Source organism: Phodopus roborovskii, unplaced genomic scaffold (genome assembly GCF_943737965.1).
Source record: "Phodopus roborovskii unplaced genomic scaffold, PHOROB, whole genome shotgun sequence".
In the NCBI taxonomy this organism is placed as follows: Eukaryota; Metazoa; Chordata; class Mammalia; order Rodentia; family Cricetidae; genus Phodopus; species Phodopus roborovskii.
The window spans coordinates 1,587,543-1,609,657 of NW_026126616.1; the positions used below are offsets into that span (position 1 = coordinate 1,587,543).

General features: G+C 49.6%; 1 protein-coding gene across 2 annotated transcripts in view; it reads left to right on the forward strand.

The window, feature by feature from the left end:
• The window catches only part of Nuak1 (NUAK family kinase 1), a 64,834-nt gene that overhangs the window by 1,370 nt on the left and 41,349 nt on the right, over positions 1 to 22,115 (forward strand). The gene's annotated exons all lie outside the window — the stretch shown is intronic.

Genomic DNA, 22,115 nt, shown 5'->3' on the forward strand with positions numbered 1-22,115 from the left:
TTTTTGACAGTTTGCATTCTGGCCTCTGGCAAGACCGACATGGCCAGGACACGGGTGGCCATTCAGACACAGAACTGGCTGGTTTGCCTTCCAGGTCCTGGCTGTAGGGCTACTAAATCGTTCAAGGCGTCTGGCTAGCTGCCCCTGTGACAGCAAAAGCTCTGCCAGGGTACTGAGCAGTGCTTTCAGGGGCTCAGCATTGCCTGGCTTTTTTTGTCTTCCCTTTTGCAGAACAGGCCCTTGGAATCCACACTGCTTGTGGCTAGAGTTGGGTTCAAAGTGACTGACTTGCAGAAAAGGTTGGTGTGGTGTATGGCAGAAATGAGCGTGGCTCTTTGGGTTAAAGCATATCAGATGTGCACTTTTGGGGGTATTCGGGGCCCACTGTTGCTTATAAACTTAACCAGTGGCTTACAGGGGGGAGGGCGAGAGACCTGTCAGGATGTTTTGGGGTTATATTTGTGCAGAGAGTTCTGTGGAAATTGATTACAGTGGGTTAGCAAGGCTTACCTTGTAATTCTCAAGTATGTGGCCAGATGATAGCGCCCTCCCCCCAGATTCACTGTCCAGATTGACACACCATTATCACTTAAAAAAAAAGTCTGTTATCAATGAATTGGGGGATCTGCTCTGCCATACATGGGTTCTATGGCAAGTTGCAAAGCAGTTGCACAGGTGTCCTGTGCTTTCTAGGCTGAGGATTCTGAAGTGGAGAGGGTGGCAGAGGTGCTCTCAGATGACAGAAGAGCCTGGGAAGCACGCTTCATTCATGTGTTTCTCCTGAGTTGAGTAAGCAAAAAAAAAAAAAAAAAAAAAAAAAAAAAAACCCAAAACCCAAGTGTAACTTCTTGCTCCTGTTGCCTTGAAATCTGGCAAAGAATGGTGCTGGGAAGTTGGAGAGCAGGGTAATGAAAAGCAGACAGAGTTTGAGGTGCAGGTTGAAGATGTAAAAATGTGAGGGGATGAAGGGGTAAGGGTGGTGTGGGGTCTGTGGCACCCAAGTGCTTGGGAGGCTCCTTAGCTGCACCGAGTCTGTGTGGCATATGCTTGCCTGCTGAGCTCCTCGGTGGCATCCAGTCAGGCGTTCCTCTAGCTGTCTGAGCCCCAAGCTGGGTTAGACTTGCGTTGGTAGGCAGGCGCCTGCCTTCCTCTTTCGGTGGGTGTCTGGCTCTTTCTTTGCACAAAACTGAACATTCTGCCAGGATTTACCCTCATGGCCACTAGGGGGCGCCCAGAGAACGATAGAGCCTCATTCCTCTGCCGCGAGAGCAGTCTGCTGTTATTGTCTAGTTCACCCTCCCATTGTGCTATTAATTTCAGCAAAATCTCTTGTTTTATTCAAAGATTATGTAAAGGATTTTTGAGCTGGCAGTTGATACAGGCCCAGAACCGACAGTTCCCAAACTGCTTCTCTATTGGACTGTTTTCAGCTTGATCGTTGAGTTGCGTGCTAGCAAAGCCCCTCTGGTGAACAGAACAGCTTGCTTTTAACAGATAGGAGGAGAGTGGTCCTCCTGGGTGCGGCATCCTCCCCCTTCCCCCGCTGAGTGTGCTATTCACAGATGGCTGAAGAGCTCAAGTGAGAAACTGAAATTGTCAGGTGGAAAATTCCCCGCGTCTGGCTGCATAGAAAATATTGCAGGCAGCAACAAATATATTGGTCAGCATTGTGCATGCCCATTTGGTGCCTGGTGACTCAGTGTCAAGAGCAGCAAAAAATTTTGTGAGATTAGTGTGACATCCGCAACTCGCCTCGAAGCTTCTGTTGAGGAAGCTTAATTCGGCCCGCTCCATCTTTGGGTAGAATTACAGTTGATGCTTTTGATCCCTTTGAGAGCAACTCTCCAGAGGAGCAGTGTTCTGTTGATATGAACCGGGTGCTGGGTATTATTGTGAATCAACTTGTCAGGTCTGCTAGGGAAATAAGCATTTCTGCCTACAGCAGGGGTCCTGCTCACAGAAGAGAGTCATTTCTCGTAGCTTAGAACTTCCTACCTGGAAAGGCCTTCTGGGCGAGACCCAACATGGTACAGCATTCCCTTCAGTGCCGACTCAGGAGATTGCAAGCAGCTGTTTGTCTCTCTGCATGGTTCAGGCCTTTCCTTTTCTCATCCACAGCTTTAGCTTAAGCATGCCTATATGCCAGGAGCTCACGTGGCTTGAGATGATGAGCCTAACATTGGGCCAGCCTCACAGAAAGGCTCTGGCCACCATTCAGACCCTTGGCTGATCCCTTACAGCGCTGGAGATTTTGGGAAGCTGTTTAATTGTGAAGTGCCAGTTTCCTTAGCTGGAAAGCTGGATGCTGACAGCACCAACTGCTTGGACTTTTGAGGATATAAAGTCTCAAAGGGGAAGAATGAAACATTCCGGTGTTCCTTCCTGGTGGATTTTCTTTCTTATTTTCATTTATGATTGCATCTATGTTTTAAGGCCATCAGAGAGACAGTTTGCATCAGCCAATCAGCCTTGGATTTTGCAGAGAGTGGGGGAGAAGCAAGGCAGCTACTCACTTTGCCAGGGTAATTAGATTAATTAGGGAGGTGCAGACATAAGAAGGCAAGACAGTCGACTATATCCAGATAGGATCTGAATGTGTTTCTACAGTGTTGAATTTGGGCCCCATTTATTACACAACCTTTGTTTGCCTGAAGTTTTGGGCTGGCTGTTGGATGAACTTATGGGTCATCTACAGCATGCATTTTTTTGGGGGAGCCAATTCCTTGGATCTTTAAGGCACACAAAATATTGCTAAAACAAACACTATGCAACACAACAACAACAACAACAACAAATCGAACCCAAACACAATTTTTCCGGGAGTATTTGACCAAAATGAATCTTACAAGCATAAACGGTTGCCAAAAGCGATTCCCTCAGCCTGGTGATGGCAAACGGTAGATCTGAGAGCTAAATGAACAAGCTGGCTGCCAGACTAGTTTCCAGACGAGCATCACGTGCACAGTGGCTGAGGTGCTGTGGTAGACTCTAGGCTCAAGTCTAGTTTCCAGAGAATCAGAGATCTTGGCCAGTGTGTCTGCCCAACCTCTCCCAGAAATGTTAAGTGACTGAGTTTGGGTGAAGAAACCTGATTCTTGATCAGGGATGCCTGTCCTCATTTTTAAAGGACTTGTAGTGTAGCCGCAGGTGTGAGACACATCTGCAGATATTGAATGAGTTCTGTCGGATGTTGTGACTAGATATCATACTGTCTGCCATGCACATGCATCATGTTAAATATGGAGCCAGGAGTGAATAACCCCAAGGAGATTACAGCAGGCTAGACGAGGGGAGGGTATAGTCCCCAGGCCCACTGTCGTCATTCAAAGGCTGACCAGCACTATAGCTCATGGAACTTAGTTCATTAAAATGAGTTTGGTCCTGGGCAGAAGCACCTGTTTCTGTTGTTAGAACAGAAGGTGTGTGTGTGCGCGCGTGTGTGTGTATGTGTCTTGTGTATGTGCGTGAGTCTGTGAGTGAGTGTGTGTGAGTGTGTGTGAGTGAGTGTGTGAGTGTGTGCGTGCGTGTGTCTGCGTATGTGTATGAGTGAGTGAGTGAGTGTGTGTGCGCGTGTGTCTGTGTATGTGTGTGAGTGTGTGAGTGAGTGTGTTGTGTGTGTGCGTGTGTCTGTGTGTGTGAGTGTGTGTGAGTGTGTGTGTGCGTGTATGTATGTGTCTGTGTATGTGAGTGAGTATGTGTGTGCGTGCCTGAGTGTGTTGTGTGTGTGTTGTGGTGTGTGTGTTGTGTGAGTATGTGTGCATGTCCCTGTGTATATGTGGGTCTGTATGGTCATGTGGTGAACATGTGGAGACCAGAGGAAAACACTGGGTGCCATTCTTCCGTGCTGTTTGTTGTTTGAAAGTGTCTCTCATTAGCATGGTAGTGGACTAGCTGGCCAGCAAGCCCTGGGGATTTACCTGTCTCTGCCTCCCCAGTGCTGGGGTTACAAGAGCATGCCACCATGTCCAGCATGTTTTATGTGCATTCTGGGGTCAAACTCAAGTCCTCCTGCTTGTATAAGTAATGTATGGACCGAGCCACCTCCCAGCTTCCACCAGCTGATGTTTTTGACATTGTGAGGTGTGTCATGCTGAGCCTAGAACTTTACAGACATGTTCCCTCATTTAACCCTCACCTCTAAGGTGTTGAACCCTAGTTGGACCCATTTTACAGATGGAGAAAATGTCCTATTAGTGGGTAATGAGTTGAGTGTCTGTCTAGGTGGAAACCCATTGCTGCTAGAGGAATTAAGAACCTTCCTTATGTCACACAGTGGTGACTCTGGATAGTCCACTCTGCCGGTGTTGTCGGCTGTGGCCAGATTCTTTTTTGAGGTGGGCTCTTGCTGTAGTTTAGGAAGGGAAAACAGAGGCAGGTCCATGGCAACCAAGACTTCTAGGGTGGCCCAGAGGCAAAGCCACAGAGCAGAGGACTATCGTGGAGGGGTAGGGATCATGTCCATGACCTCAGAAAGTGCTGGAATTTGTTGGCAATGAAAGACATGGCTGCTAACAAGTGAGGGGGAGCAGGGAATCTTCAGACGAGCAGACCTGCCCTGTACACACCCTTTGCTGTTCTATTCCCTACCAGTCAAGGGGAGGGGAGGCCAAGTATTGCTGAAGCTGTCTACGAGTCTGGGTTTCAGAAGCCTGAGACCTGGTGACATCTCAGGGCGGGTGATATCAGATTTGTGCTGAGTAGGGTGGGATGCAGATTGAGACTATAACAGTAGATAGAAGTAGCAGTTAATACTTCTGTAGTGTTGGAGAGTGTGCCAGGTACGTACTAATGGACTGGACTTCCCCGAACATCTTATCATCTTATCATCCCATTTTCCAGAAGAAGGAATTGAGGTTTGGTGAGGTTATCCACCTTGTACAGGGACACATAAGCAGCAAAGCCAGTGTCTGCACCCAGAGACCTTGATCGTAATTCTTGGAGGTCAGCGGAGCTGGATGCAGGTCACAGATGGGCTCTGTGCTTGGGGGTTTGGGATGCTGGTCTGGAGCGGGGAGGGTTTCCCGAGAATCGAGGTGTGAAGAGCTGGAAGCACCTTGGGAAAGAGATGGACTGAGGATGGCAAGATGCTGCTTCTTGGACCCAAAGTGCATGTTAACGACTCGGACCAAGGAGCTCTTCACCTGGACATGTACTGCATTCTTTTCCCCCGAAGAGCCTGTTCCTGAATCCCTGGGGGTGGGAGTGGGCTTCCAGGGGTGGACAAGTTTACTTTCTTAGTCTATAGTGAATAAAACACCCACAGTGTGCCAGGATTTCTGGATCCCCTCCTTCTTAGTTTGTTGCAAGAGGTAAGCAGCTCAGCCGAGGTTCCTTGTCTGTGTTACACCCTGCCTAACTGCCTTGAACCCATCTCGTGTTGCCACCCACCAGAGATGCCTTGCTGAGGGCCAAGCATGAAGCAGGCCTCCAACTGAGATCTGCGGGTTGGAGCTGAGAGGAATAAGTCTAGCTAGGGAATATCAGAAGGGAGGTGTAGTGACTGAAACTTATCTACCCTCCCTGACCCGAGGAACATTTACATTAGTTGGCAAGGAAACAAGATGCTGGAGATGAATGGATGAGCAGAGCGATGTCTGCAAAGACGCAGACCTTCCCTGCACAAATTCCTTTGCCGTTACATTTGCTCATGCGCTCGTCAGGGAGAGACGTCTACCCAGGGTTTGCCGGGTTCCTGGCTTTGGCTTCCTGTCCTCAGTGGCTCCACAGTCAGACAGTAGAGTTCTCATTCATCTTTCCCACATGAAAGTCTCGGAGCGTCTGTAAGTTATGATTTGTGAAGTATCTGCTTTAGGGCAGGATGCATTCATCATTGTGCGGGTCCATACGACACTGGCAAGTGCAGAGGAGGGGTTGGGCCAGATCACCCACCCGTGAGTGGAGTCTGGCTGAATTGATAAAATTCCCTGGAAACAGCCCAGGAGCAGCCAGATGTTGGCTGCGTGGTGAGATTCTTCAGTAAACTTTTAACTGTATGTTCAAACCAGGGCTGGGCAGTTTCATTTCTAGGTCTACCCAGGAGAAATATAAACACATGTCTGCATAGAAATGTGTTCCCAAAGGAACAGCTAAGTGGAAGGCTCACAAATGTTCACCTCCCTGTGAGTAGATACGTGAAACGTGGTGTGTTCACTTTAGTTAGATTATTCTCATGGTCTCTTGCATAATTTTATTTACGGAGTATTTGTGGAATGTTATTCAGCAGTGAAAAGAAACAAAGGGCTTCATACACGTGGAAGCACGGAGCAACCTTGAAGACATTTCGCTAAGTGAAAGAAGCCAGTTATGAAAGACCGCCGTGCAACACATGATTCCATGTCTGCAAAATGTTCAAAGTCAGCCAGTCCATAGAGACAGAAAGATTAGCGATTGTCCGTGCTGATGGTAGAGCTAGCAGTAAATGGAAAGTGGCTGCTAACCGGGTATGTTTATTTTGGGGGGTGGTCACGACAGTATTTTACAATTGTGATGATGATTGCATGGCTTTGAGATTAGACTACAACCCCCTGAATTGTGTCCTTTAGAATGAGTTAACTGAAGGACATGCGGATCGTATTTCAAGAAAGCTGTTACTTGAAAAATGTGGGACTTTGGGTCAAGGAGTGGTGATGACTGGGGAAGGCCCTGTCTGTCAGCCGTCCACGATGTCGAACCTGAAGTCTTAGGAGACTCCCATTTTGTGTAAGAAGCGGAGAGTGGCATCCCACTTGCCTTGGAATGCGCGCACACACACACACACACATCTTGGAAATAGACTTTGCATCCACATCTCATCCCAAACCTTGACAGCAAGGTGATAGGTCACTATATTTTAGCTTCTGCTTCCCTCTTTTTCCTCAGGAGCTCATGATGGCTCTTATCCAGTGGCCCGTTGAGAGGATTCAATGAGATGATGTAGCTAAGTCTACTTAATGCCTGGTATGGTAATTGTCATGCATGCATCTAGGGTTATCGGAAGTCTGAAAGACATCTTCTGTTCCCTTGTCCGCCTTGTGCCTACAGGGTACACATATCCATCTTGGCGAAACCCAGGTGGTAGCTACAGCTGTTCTCCACACTTACCAGCTGGCATGCTCCCCTGCTCTTTCGGACATAGAACTCATGGACCTCTCTTCCTTCCCACTTAGCAATCACCCGGAGTGATTGCATGTGTGCTCAAAATGGGCCCAACGCTGTGGGGGACATTTCAGAGGAGACTGTGGCATCTCATGCCGCTGATGTACCCAGAATTTAGAATATAGCAAGTAATTCAGCTGAAATAGCCAGACTGTAAAATCAAGGGGTTGTGTAAGAAACCAGGCAGTGGAGTAGACAGGACCCAGGTGCACATCTACTTGCTTTTCAGTAGCTGCAGGCTCCTGGGAGAGGTTAGCAAAAGTACTTCCCAGTACCTCATCTTTAGAATCAACCATAGAAGGATTTGGAAGCTTCTGCTGCAGAACCTGCTGTACAGCAGGACGTTAGACACATCAGCTGTAGTTTCATTACTGATAAGGTCTGTTGAAGCTTTGTGTCAAAAGTGGGCTGAGCTGGAATGGTGGCTCACACCTCCAATCCTGTGGTTTGTGACAGTAGGATCTTCAAAGTGCTATTACTTGGGAGAGACTGTTGTGGAGGACCTGAGGCCCGACTCGGCTCTCTGTTAAAATCCTTCCATGTGGGACTCGGTTCAGCATCATTTGTATTTGCCATGGCCATCGAGATTCCTTCATTGTCCCTCTGTCCCAGCTCAGCCTTGTCTCCTCCAAGCACGTAGGCTGGACTTTTGTGTGTGCAGCCCCTCCTGTTCATCAGCCACTAGGGGAAGGAATGGCTGCTGTCTCACTGGTGGTGTGAGCGTGGTGGGTCCTCAGTGCACGAATGAGCCCACAGCTCCTGTAGGGAGAGCGTATCAACAGTCCCGACAAGCGCAAGTCCAGGAAGGCCAGGGGCAGCAGGAAGTTCCCCTCTCCCCACCAAGCACGGCGTGGACCAGCTAAGCCTGCAGCATGGCTCTCCTTTATGCTGCCGTGTGGTTGGGAAGAGGAGGCGGAACCCTCCACAACCTGTTTCCTTGGCATTAGGTACTCACTTCTTGGGAGCTCTGCACCCTCCTTGCCTGGACCACTCCCTGTGCCCCATCTGAGCATCCCTGCTGACTGCAGGCTCTACATGCACGAGTCATCTCTGAGGTTTCCAAACCATCTCCTCAGGTTGTAAATTAAGCACTTTGGAGCTGTAAACTGGCTGGACTGTGGAGTTAGTATGTCCGGGGGAAAAAAATACCACCATGTTCTGCCTGTTCGGCTTGAGAGAAGAATCTCACTCCATTACTTTCATTGGTGACACTGAGACAGAGGAGGCTGCGGTAGAATTTATTAGCTCCTTTCCTGAACTCAGTGGCTCAACTTCTATCCCTCCGGATGACAGTTCAGAAAAGAAACTCCATACCTTCAGTGGTCCTCTCTCCAAACCTGCCTGTGCCAGGCTGAGACCAACAGTGTGGCTCAAGGACCATGGGGGCATTTAAAACTTGTTTTCTAAATAGTTAACAAATTTTACGTGTGTGGGTGTCTGCATGCATGTGTATCTGTGTACCACATGTGTGAAGTACCAGTAGATGCCTGAAGAGGGCGTTGAGTCCTCCTGGAACCGGAGTTACAGACAACTGTGAGCCTTCCTGTGTGTGATGAGAACTAACCCATATCTTTTGGAAGCGTAGCCAGTGTGCTCTTAACTGTTGAACCACCGCCTCAGCTCCCATGGAGATCTTTGACTGCAGCGAGCTAGAATGTGTCCTGGCTGGTTGTCACTGTGCTATGCCTTGGGACCAGGATGGTGACAGGGAGGCAGGTGATCTCATTTGTGAATAAGAAATGCTCTTTGTGGCCTGGAGAGTTAGCTGCACTTTCTTCACCTGTGGGAATAGCCATGAAGGTCAAGGAGATGAATGTGGAGTTCTGAGAGACATCTGTGGCCCTACTGAGTGTCTGGTGTTACTTTTGGGTGGGATGCTCTCGGGGAACAAACGATAAGGTCCCAGTGGCCTCCACACCTTTGGCAGCCAGCACACGATTCATAGTCGGTACCCTAGTGCTCAGAGCCTTTGCTTTGCCTGTAAATTGAGGGGTGGCCACAGAACGACCTCAGGGTACCTCCTGCGCTTGGGAGGAGAAGCTCTGAGATTGCGTGAATGTGATTGGTGAATGTAGCCTGCAGCTGGGCTGCTGGTGGGAGCTCTGCGTGGTGGAGGAAGGAAGTGTAGTTCAGTTCTCAGCGCCCCCCACAGAACCTCCAGCTGCCTCACAGCTGTCCTGTTTCTCAGTAGGTCTAGAGTACCGGGTCCAGGACGTGTCTTTTTCACTCCCCCAGTGTGACGAGATGGCCGGAGTGGGGCCCACTTCTCTGTTGACAGAAGGATTCGCATCTGCTGAGAGTGGTGTCCGACTCGTAAGAATGGACTGCGATTCCTTGGGGTTCTGGGAAGCCAGGAAAGAAGGTCACTCTTGTTTATGTTCTGGGGTCTTTGGTTTGAGCTAGCTAGACCGGAGGATGGTGACTGCGCTGCTCTTGGCTTTGTGTCTGAGCATGTAGACACTTGTCATTGTTGGCTTGATTTGGGGTGTGGGACATTGGGTGTTCTGGAGAGCTTGACTTCTTGGTTTCTGGTGGCGCATAGGAAAGGAGGTGAGATGCCCAGGCCCGAGGGAGACATCCTCTCTCTGGGGCAAAGGGTGTTCCTGGTCACCCTGAGAAGCAAAGGGATGGCACCAGTCATTGCTGCCCATCTCTTGTTTGTCGGTGCCTGGCCAGCGTCGCCACACTCTTGCCACAAAGGACACTTAGATCCAGGCCACACCGCTTATCACCTGGATCACTTGGATGTGAGAAAGCAACCCGTGTCCATCTGAGCTCTAAATGGTGAGTTGCTGCTACTGCTGCTGCCCAAGAAGGACCAGGAATGCCTGCCATTTCTTTTTCCTGTGGCAAGTCTCTCGCAGGTAGCTGGTTAATAAGGATTTATTGTGTCCCCCTCCTGGGCACTGGGGAGGAGTAGGTAGGGAGAAAGATAGGCCCAACGTAGCTCACTCAACCTCTTGATTGCAGAACGTGTGTCTAACCCTCGCTATTTCTAGATCTGTATCTTTACGCTCCATCCTGATTTGTCCATCTTGCTAGTCCATCTAAAAAGACTGATTCCTGGATGTCAGGGTGATCTGGCTGCAACATGTGTAGGTCACCAGGGTTGATTTGGATGATCTGGCAGGCTAGGTGGGTGTCCCCTTCCTCCCTCACCTCTCCGTGTGTGCGTCCCTCCCGAAGCTGCGTGCTTGGCCAAAGAAGATGACCTTCTCCGAATAGAGGAGGACCAGTCTTCGGTCATGGGTATACGAGTAGCTGCCCTTCCCTGCTAGAACCTCCAAACAAGCTCTCAAGAAGACTGGTCCCTGTGTTTTTAAATGTAACCTCTCAGACTTTCATCATTTCCCATGAAATACCCATTGTGCATCCTTGTCTTCTTCAATGGTGGTGGAAAGAGAAGCTTGCATGGGACCTCTAAGCAGCTAGTGTCCCTCTGGTGCTTCTTACAGACTTGAAGTAAATAGACTGTCTCTAGCTCATGGGTGGTGGGAGAAGAGGCTAATAGCAACAAGTTTGTCTGGGGAGTTCTGAGCCCAGGCATAAATGCATTTGCCCTAAGTGAAGCACTCACTCTGGTGGGCATAACCCTACCCTGAGGCTTCTTGGGAGGATCCTGTGGAGCACTCAGGGCTGGAGAATCCTGTGGAGCACTCTGGCTGGGCAGGCAGGCTGGCGGAGGGTGTTCTGGAGAGGAGTTTGGTGGACATTTCACTGAGTGGCAGCCATGGTTTTGCAGACAGACTGCCTTTCCTTCCCTCCCTCTGTCCCTCCCTCCTTTCTTCCTTTTCTTTTTTCCTTTGAGTATGTGTGTGGGAGGGGGAGGTTGCTAGGATGGGCCCAGCCCTGTGCAGACTAGGCTTTCTCTCTTCCACTGAGCAATACCAGCCCTTGATTTACCTGGTCTTGCTTTCTTGCCTTTGTGACTGTCTTAGTCACAAAGATGTGGAGGCTTAGAGGAAATGACCACCGATGGCTTTCCCAAAGTCAGATCTGGGATTCTAAGTTGAAGCCATCATGAATTAAGGGGGATCTGGTGGCGTTTGTGAAGGGCCTGAAGTGGCAGACACTGTTTGGGGCCACAGTGGGACGCTGATGATCGATTAGATGATGCTTAAATGGACGGACGGGTTTCTGCTCCCATGGAGCTTACAGTCTAGCCTTTTCCAAGGGCTGCGTGTTGTGGGTCTTTTATCTTGTCCACATATTACATCAAAGCAGCAGGAGCCAGAGTCCCTCTGCTCACCCCTTCCCTGTAAGACACACCCCACTGCACAGAGCCTTTCACCAGCCTCATCGCCCCATGTAGCTGCGAGGCTAAGAAATACAGAACCCTGAGTGCATGAGTGATTGCAATACCTACTCTGCTAATGAAATCTCAAAGCCAGACCTAGTGGAGCTGGCCTATAATCCCAGCCATTTGAGAGACTGAGAGGCAGGGGGATGGTAAACTCAAGGCCTCCCTGGACAAATTCAGTGAAACCTTGTCTCAAAAAGTACAGGAAAAGGCTAATGTGGCTCAGTGTTAGATCGCTTGCCTAGCATGTGCCAAGCCTTCAATCCCCAGCACTGGGGGAGAAATTCCAGGATATAAGTGTTCTGGAGTTAAGTGAAGCCTAAGAATAAAAGAATTAGGCTGTGTAAGCCCCTTTTCCCAGGAAAATACTATTTCTGAAAGTTTTAAAAAATGACTTTTATTTGCTTTGAAAACCGCTGTTTTTATAAATCAAGAAACTGGGGTTTCTTGTTGCTGCTAGCAGGGGGAGGAGGGTCTGAGGCAGGGAGGGAGGAGGGTCTGAGGCAGGGAGGGAGGAGGGTCTGAGGCAGGGAGGGAGGAGGGTCTGAGGCAGGGCTTTTCACTGCAAACCACAAACAAAAGAAAACAAAAGCACAATTAAAAACAAAAACCCAACGCCACCCCTGGCTTCAAGTAGGAAAAATAATTGTTTCTTAAAACAGTTCACGAAGGAAAAAAAAATATAACAAATATTTAACATTTCTCTGGGGGCAGCATTGCCTGACATTCCTTTTAGCCCCCGATGAGCTCTAACTTTATGAAATGTTTGGATCGGAGGAATTTAAGAGGCTTGCGTTTGTGCTTAAGTGTAACGTGAAGAAATCTCATAAACGCTGCCAGGCGTCCTGGACCCAGTGGGATGTGCTTGCCACGGGACACCAGTGGAGTGATGGGAGAAAGGGATCCCTGTCAGCGTTGGCTGACACCGGTGTGTCTGCAGCTCAGTCGCTGGGGCTTGGCTGGGCTGCCTACCACTTCCAACTGAGCAGGTTCCTCACACTGCACCGGGCTGTGCCGCTTCAGGGTCACCTGAGCCCAGGCACATGCGGGCATCTGGTAATTGGGTGAGAGGCACTGGATAGCATGGGGTGGGCTGTACACCCCTTGCTCACAGTACCTGCTGCCTGTCCCCACCCCATGCTGGTTTTAACCTTTCATCCGCCATAGACCAGCACTGTCAAATAGGGACACCTGTGGTTATTAAAGTTAATTACCATGAAACCAGGTGAAAGAGTCAGTTTCTTGATTGCCCAGGCCACATTTTAAGTGGCTGGGAGCCCCGTGTGCCTGGAGTTTACCACTGGGGAGAGCACGACAGATCAATCCCGCTGACCCAGGAAGTTCTGTTTGGCAGTGTGATGCTCTGTATAGTTTAACTTGGAGGTAGGGGAGGCTGCGCCTCCTCCCGACATCTCTCGGTGCCTCCCTGCAAACACCTCTTCCATTGTTATGCTGCACCCCCCCCCCCACCATGTCTAGATGGGAGCCCGGGGAATACCATAGACTGAGCTTTACCATGAATGAGAAAGTGTAGTATCACCATTGTTTGGCGTAAGCATGGAACCTTCCAAAGAATGAAATACTTCTAGGGTTGCCACTGACTGGCACTAGCTGATATTTTTAACTATGTCCTGTGTGTCAGGCAAGCCTCTGGAGATGCAGGGATGAGGTTCTTAGGTCAGGGTGCTTATGTAATCCAGTGACTTTAAATGTGGAGGGACAAGGTAGTCTTCCATGATGCCTCTGACACCCCCCCCCAGCCCCCGCTCCTGCTGCCAAGAATCTGATTAGTAGGATTGGGGTGGCCTCTGGGGCTTCAGTAGAATTTGCAAGTTAATCAGGAAACTCAGGGGCAGGAAGGGAAGGGAGCCCACTACAGTTGGCACTTCAAGAACCAAGTCTCGACAGTGAAGTATTGTCTGGGGACACACTACACTGGTTTCTTTCTGATGTCGTCTTTTATGACAAGCAGAGTGGGCAGGGACCCTCGGGTCTTGTCCTGGGATAGAAGCCTGTGATCTCTTGTTATCCTACCATGATGTGGTAATAGCAACAACTACGGAAGAGCAATTGCATACCGGTGACATTCCAAACATGCTACATCACCGACTTGCATTCACCCTCACGGGCACCTTAAGAGATGCACCCCATTGTCCCTCCTGTTTGACAGATGGACAAGCTGGGACAGAGGAGAGGGATGCTTTTGTTCACCCTTGTACGGCTTCCAAGTGGATCTGAATCCTGCCCACCTGCCCACGTCTGGATTGCTGCGAGTCCCCACAGGTCTTCTGTCTCTGTACCTGAGGAGTATAAATAATCCACTCAGAGATATTCCTGTAGGCCTACTGTGTGCAAGCCCTGTTTAATGCACAGGGGTATAACGTATACATAGCTTGATAAAGACTGAGCATATATGACCCCAGGTCATCGTGCCCCACTGGAGTGGAGAACACCAGTTGTATGCAGCGTGGGATTGCAGAGCCTTGGGGTCTGCACCCCTGAAGCTGTCCCCATCTAGGCCTGCTCACACTGGGGCCTTGCTCCTAGCGGAATGAGCCTCCCATATTGTTGCTCCTGGTATGGACATGTTTTCTCCATAGGGACCTGGTTGTCCAAGCCATGCATCCCACAGGGCCTGGGCTGAGACCTTTTGCCCTGTTGCATCATAGGCTGCCCGTAACTCGGCAGCTGGCTTGTTTTCTTTCTAGGCCCCAGTTGTAGTGACCTTTGCCTGTCTGTTTATTTCAGGGAAATAATTCCATCCGGCAAGTATTGATTCCCTGGGGGCTGCAGAGGCATGTCTGGAGGGACTTCTTTTAGTGGGGTGGCCTGAAATGGCCTCTCAGAAGAGGTGACAGCTGCTTCCTTTCGCTCAGCTCCCTGTCACTTTGCCCTCTGACATGTCCCTCTAAGGCTTAGCGTTTGAAGCCTGATGGTGATGTTCTTAGAAATATGTCTGCGTAGCTCTATGTGTCAGCAGCGTTGATAAGAATGCCCATGTGCATGCTTGGAGCATATACAGTGCTGTATGTATGTGGGCCTGGGCATTTTCCATAGCGTAAGCTCATTGCAGTGACAGTTGTGAGCATAAGTCCAAAGTCAGCTTCTTAGCCTTGCAAGGGGGAAGTTATGCTTGCGCAACAATTCCCCGGCCTTGGAGAATGCTGTGTTTCCTGATGTAGGGACTGCAGGGTTGGGGGCTGTTGACCTGGCTGGGTGTCAACCAAGCAAAGTGAGTGAGAAGAAGCAGCCTTACAGCCCCTGAGCATTCAGTCTGCCCTGAGCTGCAGGAAGGGAATGCAGGACCTGGCCCATCGGTTGTTTAATGTGGAAAGAGGAATGAGTTATAATAAGAGTTCTGGGTGCCTGTGTGTTTTCCCAAGTGGACAAAGACCACTCACTGAACAGTTCTCTTAAAAACTGCAGGCATGTCTCGAGATCTTTGTCAGAGCAGCTCCCCCCCCCCCAGAGCCCCTTCTTTAATGCCTTCAGTTCACTTCTAAGTGTCCCTCAGTAGTGTTCAGTAATCTTCATGAGTGCTCTTTATAGTGTGTCTGTCGTCTCTATCAGCTTTGAGTCCCCTTGTGTGACCTGTTTGAAGGATAAAACTCTCCTGTTCTCATAGCAAAAGAAACAGCCTGCTCAACTCCCGAGTATTCAAGAGACAGAGGAGTGAAAGATTAAAGCTAGTTGATCTGTCTCAAAACTCTCTCTCTCTCTCTCTCTCTCTCTCTCTCTCTCTCTCTCTCTCTCTCTTTCTCTCTCTCTGTGCATACATGTGAATGTTGATGTTAGGTGCCTTCCTGTGAGTGTAATGTCTGTGCTTGTGAGTGCAGGTATCCAGGCGCTGGAGCTGCCTGACACAGGGACTGGGATCCAAGCTCGGGTCTTCTGCAAAAGCAGTGTGTGCTCTCAACTGCTGAGTCGTCTTTGCATGCCCATCCTTATATTTTTGAGACAGTGTCTCTTGCTGAACCTAGAACTCACGGACTAAGGGACTAGGCTAGGCTGCCTGACCAGCAGCCCCTGGATCCTCCTGCCTCCTCATGGACAGTCATGGGGCTTCAGATGCAAGCTTCTGTGTCCTGCTTTTTATGTGGGTGCTGGGGATCTGAACTCATGTCTTCATGTGGCAAGAACTTCATGTCTCCATCCCTGTAGTTGCCATGTACCCATTTTGATTCTGTCAGAGAGGTTGTTTCTGATTTGATGTGTCCAGCTGCACTACATACTTGCTGTGACTAAACTTTTTGGAATTACTTTAACATGAAAACTCTGCATGGCTGTCTGCAGGGGCCCAGTGCATGGGTCCTGGGGCATTTCTTTGAGTGGCTTTTCTGGTGGGTGTGGTCCATTCTTATATCGGTTCTAAGAGTGAATCTAGTGAAGTTTGCTTTTGAATCACTGGATGAGCCAATGTGTGGGAAACAGGGTTCCTGGGGTCGTCACCTGGTTAGCATGTGACTGACTGGGTCTCAACTCAAGTCACATGCATGTTCTATTTTCTACCTGTGTCTTAGATTGTGGGTTACGGGGTAAGTGGTTTGGGAATAAAGGAGCCTTGGTTGTTTGGAAGATTGAAACCAGAAAAAATAGTCCTTCCCTATTTCAATCATTTAGGTTGCTCAAGTGACAGAATTTTGTACAGCTGTTGTTTTGAGGGGGTAAGAAGCAGCATTTGGCCTTTTAAGCAGGCCAGACCAGTCCCCGTTGAAACATCAGTCTTAGGTTAACTGTGAGACGGCCTCAGAAACACACTTGAAAGCAACTCACATTGCTATCTGTACATAGCTTACGTTTTATGGCCTGCTTCGAGCCTAGCTCTTGGGAAGGGTTGTCTTATTTACTTCTTCGTCTTTTCTGCAGATGCGGTGCTCACATCAGAGGCAGGCTGGCTTCAGATGTCTGCTCCAGGATGTTTTAGCTGAACTGTAGGAGTCCATTAAACAAATGTACGAGTTTGAGGGAAGAGAAAGCCATGTCTCAAACCAAATGTTTGACATGGAGAACATCTGGGGAACATTGGTATTTGTATGTATGGTACATCAGAAAGCAGCTTGGTGGGGCTCCCCTGGGATGTCCCCAGCCCCTGGTGGCTGGGTTTGACAGTTCTGCTGGGAGGGCCCCGTTCTTATGAAGCATTGCCAGGAAGACGCTGCTCCAGGAGGAGAATCTCTGCAGCTCCACACTCGGAAGTGTGGAAGTGTCCCGGCTAGCTCAGCTCCCCGACCAGATCACCACCACTCATGAACCGTTGGATAGCTGAGCTATCCCTTGAACCCTAGTCTCCACGGAAGAGAAGTGTAATAATGCCAGCACCTTTCCTGGGAGCGTGGAGGGAGGGGAGAGGAAGTTAGGAGAAAGAGAAGGGAGCTTCTTGTTCAGCTGATCTGAACAAGGGGGAGCTCATGGACCCCAGTCAAATAGCTGGGAAACCAGCATAGGACCGGCCCAGACCCCTTGAATATGTGGGTGTTAGTTAGGAGGCCTGGGCAGTCTATGGAGCCTCTAGTAATGGATCGGTATTTATCCCTAGTGTACCACAGCCCATTCTAACAGAGACTGATCTGGAGTCCATCTCAATAGAGAGCGAGTGAGTAGAAGCCACCCGCAGGGAAGGTGTGGGTCCTGTCTTGTGGAAGTGAACCGATGTTTTGTCTAGAGTAGTTTCCCCACAGTTGCTTGCTGGGGGAATGGGATCATTGCCACACAATGGAACTTTCTCCAGGCCCCCTTTCTGATTGTGCTTGTGCCCACCCGCCTGCCTTGGGCAGATGGACACTGGAAAGGGCTGCCCGTGGGCGTGGGTGTTAAGATGGAAGTGGCTTAACCATGAGTGGGGACAGGGCTTCAGCGGGTCGGTCCTGTGCGGAGATTCTGACCAAGCTCACGTACCAGCCACCTACTCCTTGCTAGGGACTGTACCAATCACAGGGTGGCTGTGATCAGGGTTTAAGAATATGGCTCCTGGGCTTAGTGAGATACATTTCTGCTTGTTACCAGCAGTTCCTTACCCTCCCTCAGGCTTCATTTACATTCACTGAGAAAGCATAATAATGTTGTTTCAAGATGTTAATGAGTGAGAGGCTGAGCGAATTAACAGAATGGTACCCGGGACCAGGCATCTTCTAAGAGCTTGATGACTATTAGGATTACTGTGAGTCACACCTCTCCAAGTGTGCTCTCTCCATTGGAAAGATGGGAAGTTCACAGACATTGATTTGGAGCAACTGGGGGTTTAGCACCTCAGAGCCATATAACAGAGGTCTCAGTGACAGGTGGTTGCAGTTGGGGTTGGTAGAATGGGGTGACCCACTGAAACAGCTTTCTATGTTTTAACCTGTCTTTTAAAATTCTTAGAGTGCATCTGAACAGTCCGTCTTTGTATGGACTATGCATTGGGTACTTGCTCCATCGTGGATGTGCTGTGATTTGGTTTGGATGGCTTTGGAGTGAATAGAATGTGTGAATATTGGTGAGGGAGGCGATGGGAGGGGACCCAGGTGTCCAACATAGGACCGTGCCTCAAGATCGATTCACAATTCTTGGCAAGATGGAAAAGTTAGCAGATGATAGGGTGTGGAAGGGTCCTGGCAGAGAAAAAGACAGGCACAGACCTCTGGAGAGATATGATCACCCTGTCCCACCCAGACCATTCCTAGAGTCCCTAGGATGATCACAGATCCCCTCCTCAATTTTCTCCAGAATGGGATGGGAAAGCGTGGATGTAGTATTGGCTCAGCCTCCACTGAGTGAAGCTTCAGGATATGCCTGCCCAAGAGGAGTACATTCCATGGGGGTCACAGTGTTGTTGCTGGGGACTGTTTGTAGCCAGAAGGGTTGCTGCCACAAGCATCCTTGGGTAGGCCTATGGAGTGATAATTAGGGAATGAGTAGCCTGAGGACCTTCTGTAAGGGGTATGAGTGGGATCAGTCTATTCATTGGAACAGTGGGCAGCAAGGGCTTCCTTTTGCAAGGAAAAAGAAGACTCTTGACTCCCTATCCCTGTGTATTATGGCCTTGCACACCATAACTATGATTCGTAACTTCTCCTAATAGCAGGAATTCTGTCGGGGTAAAAATAACTTCCGACAGATCTTTCCCTTATTTATCATTAAGATCATCCATGACAAAGATAGAAAATAAAGCTCTACTGGAAGCCTTTACCTGTCATGTCCTCCACCGCGTCCCCCACATTATAGCGTCTGTAACTAACTTGCTCATCTGGCTACTCTGTCTGCATCCACATCAAGACATGGCCCACGCTCTGCTGTAGCTCTGGGGCACACACATCCCCTTAAGCAGTCCTCCGCTTCTGTGTGTTTATGAATTGTTACGTATTTATCAGTCCCCTGTTGTGTTTCACCATCTTAAGAATCTAACGGCTTTGTTCAGACCCCCAGCCAAAGAGGGCTCAGTGGACCAATTTCCTTTCTCTTTGGGAACTAAACTTGGCCGCTGAGGTCTTTTGTGTCCTTTGCTCGTTGTTTCCAAGGTCAGTGATTCGCTGCAACCTGAAGTTAATATTTAAAACAGCGTTTGCAGAGAATGAAGCATGATGGGACCCCCCCTCCCTCCCAGCATGCTTCATGTCTAATAGCAAATCAGGCCTCAGAAATTGGAGCAAGGTTTTCACACAACTAAAATAAAAGCAATATTGCTTCCACAGCTCTGTTGACATCGCCCTGGCTGTCATCCTGTACCAGGCTGTGAAACAACTCATGGTGCTTAGGCAGAGCTGTCATTTTTTTCTCAATTTATTAATAACGCAAAAGTCCACAATGGGAGCCTGTCAGTTTCTAGGCCATGACTCCCTGCTCAGGCTGTTAGTCCCTCTCTTGTATATTACTGTTAAGTTTGGGAGCCTGGGCTTACACTTTCACTACCCTGGGACTCAGTTTACTTCCCTGTTCTAGTAGGGAGGTAGGCATGGACCATCCTACCATCCTTCCGGCTTTCATATCTACCTGTGATGCCGTGGTTACTCTATACTTTTCCCCTACTCCATCCTGTAAACAGCCTGGTATGATTCCCATCCTGGCCTCCTCAGGTTAGACCTGAGGTCAGCCTCATTTTCAGAGGACACAGAGCTCGTGACCCTAGGATGTCCCCAGCAAGTTCCTGGAAGTACCGAGGGGCCTGAGTACTGATGCTGGCTCCATAAATACAAGTTACCCAGCCTTGCTACTGAAGGCCTTCTATAAAGAGTGGCAGGAGATTAGAGATTGGGGTGGAGGTCTTCCAGCTTATAGGCTAGCCCAGCCTCGGGCTCATCCCTTCTACCTCTTCTCAGGACAGTTGCCACCTTGGAGAAAACCAGCTACACCTCCTGGGCTGGGGACATGGATTAGTGGGTATGAGAGTGTTTGCTGTGCAAGCATGAGAAACTGAGTTTGGATCCCCAGAACTCCTCTAAAAGGCTGGGTGGGTGTGAGGGTCCACCTTCAATCCCAGCACACGGCAGGCAGAGACCGGATCTTCAGAATAAGCAAACTAGACTAGCTAATGCCGTGGACTCTGGGTTCAGGGGAGAGACCCTGCCTCGATATATGTGATAGAGACTAACCAAGAAAGACAGTGGCAACCTCTGGCCTCCACATGCATGTGAGTACACATATCAGGTACCCACCCCATGTGCCCCCCCCCCCATAAGCATGGGTACTCACCACACACGTGCACCAAAAATAAATCAACTGCACTGAGGCATTGTGCTCTGGTGTGTTTGGCTTTCAGAAGTGTGCACAGCTGAAAGTAGACAGCAGTTTGGTGATTCTAGGCACAGCTCCTGGCCTTGCATCTGGAGTGCCTGAGTTAGCATCTCAGCTAACCAGCAGGTTTTTAAGGCCTCAGGCCATGTGCAGACCATGAGACACCCATCCGCTTGGACTCCTGTGGCCTTGCGTCATCCACAGGCTCACTTTGAGCCAGGACAAGTGAGATGTTTCTTGGCAGCAAAGTTTTCATATGCTGTGGGGGGGGGGGTAAATTATTCTGGGCCGCTGGCTTCCTGCAGGAAGCAGGCTCACTTTTAATTGCCCTCTATATACACGGGCAGCTCATTACCTCTGTCAGTCACTTAGTGTGTAATATGACCACTGTGTCATATAGCTACAGAATAATAAGAGGCATCAGGGTCGGTCGGTGGCTTTGGTTTAAGGTGGTAATTCTCAAACCTCAGACTATAGTAAATCACCTGAGGTTTACTTTGGCGTAGTGGGTTCCAGGTTAGCCATGGTGGTATTTAGACCTTGTCTCAAAACAAACGAGGACCTCCTTCCTCACCTTCCTCTCACCCGTAGGGGCATCCCCTGCACAGTCACTGTTGACAGACACTGTTGATCACTCAAGACTGCTTTGCCGTGTGATCCCTTCTCCTGTTGGTTCTTGTCAGGTCAGCCGTGGTCACTAGCTTGCACTTATAAACCTCGATGCAAGGCATGCAATACAAGGAGTGTAAACCTGCTCTGAGATTTCTTAAGTCCTCGATTCCCCTTCCTACAACATTGGCACTGCAGTGAGGGCATCCTCCTCGGCGCAGCCCTGGAAGGGGGGAGGTGGGTGGGGTGGGCACAGGAGAGTGCGGAATTGCTGAGTGGATAAAGACGCTCTCAGTAATTGTCCTGAGCTGGCCCAGGCCAGAGAGACCAGACCTTTGGTGTTTACATCTGGAGCTAGAACACATTGTTTTTCATAGTAGAAAAGAATTGAAATCATCTGAGGAATCCTCTTGTTTCTAACGAGAGTTTTAGAAAATGCAAGGCTGAGACAGGCCATTGAGGGCTGTGGTTCAGAACTTCTTGCAGCAGTGGGCTGCCTTAGGGCACACACATATGACTCTTGGCTTTCTCCCACCCCTTGTCTATAAAAACACCCATGTAGGAACGTGAATAAACAGGCCAGGGAGGGAGATGGAGGAGACACCTGCCCTGAGGCGGAGCTGGCACAGGCCCTTGTGTGGCCTGTTGAATCCTGGCAGCTTGCTGCTCTGCAGAGTGGAGGGTCACTGAATTGATTAGGGTTTGGGTTGCAACATAGGCTTCTGGGTGGCATTATCTTGATCCAGGCAAAGACTTTCTGAACAAAGGCTCTCTGGTGAGCAGCGGGATCTTGTGTGTGTGTGTGTGTGTGTGTGTGTGGCCCATATGGAACATGGCTTTGCTCTGAAGTCTGTCCTGGTGTGAGAGTCATCGACACTGGCTGTGCCACAGGGCCCTGAACCCTGGATGTGCCGCAGGGCCCAGGACACTCAGACGCTGGCTGTCCCCAGGGCCCCGACACTCAGTTAATGGCCGTCCGCAGGGCCCCAGACACTCAGACGCTGGCCCTGCTACAGGGCTGCTGCTCCCCTGCTGTGGACCCTGACTTGTTGGTAAGAAGACTGTGGTCATGAAGCTGCCTCTGATCCAGTGTGGAACATGACAGGTGTGAGGTCACAACTTGTAAATGGCAGAGGGGCTGCCTACTGGCTTTCTGGGATTAGATGTACTTTTGGTCTAAGTGATGTTTATGACCAATCTCCTTCTGTGAGGCTCACTCCCCCAGGGTTTCTTCAGAAACCTCACTCCAAAGGACTTCCCGATCTTGCTGGCCTTGGAGTGTTGGAGACACAGGGATTCTTCAACACTGTCATTTGCCATGGCAGTTCAAGGTGGAGTCTCTGTCCCATCTGGCCCTGCAAGC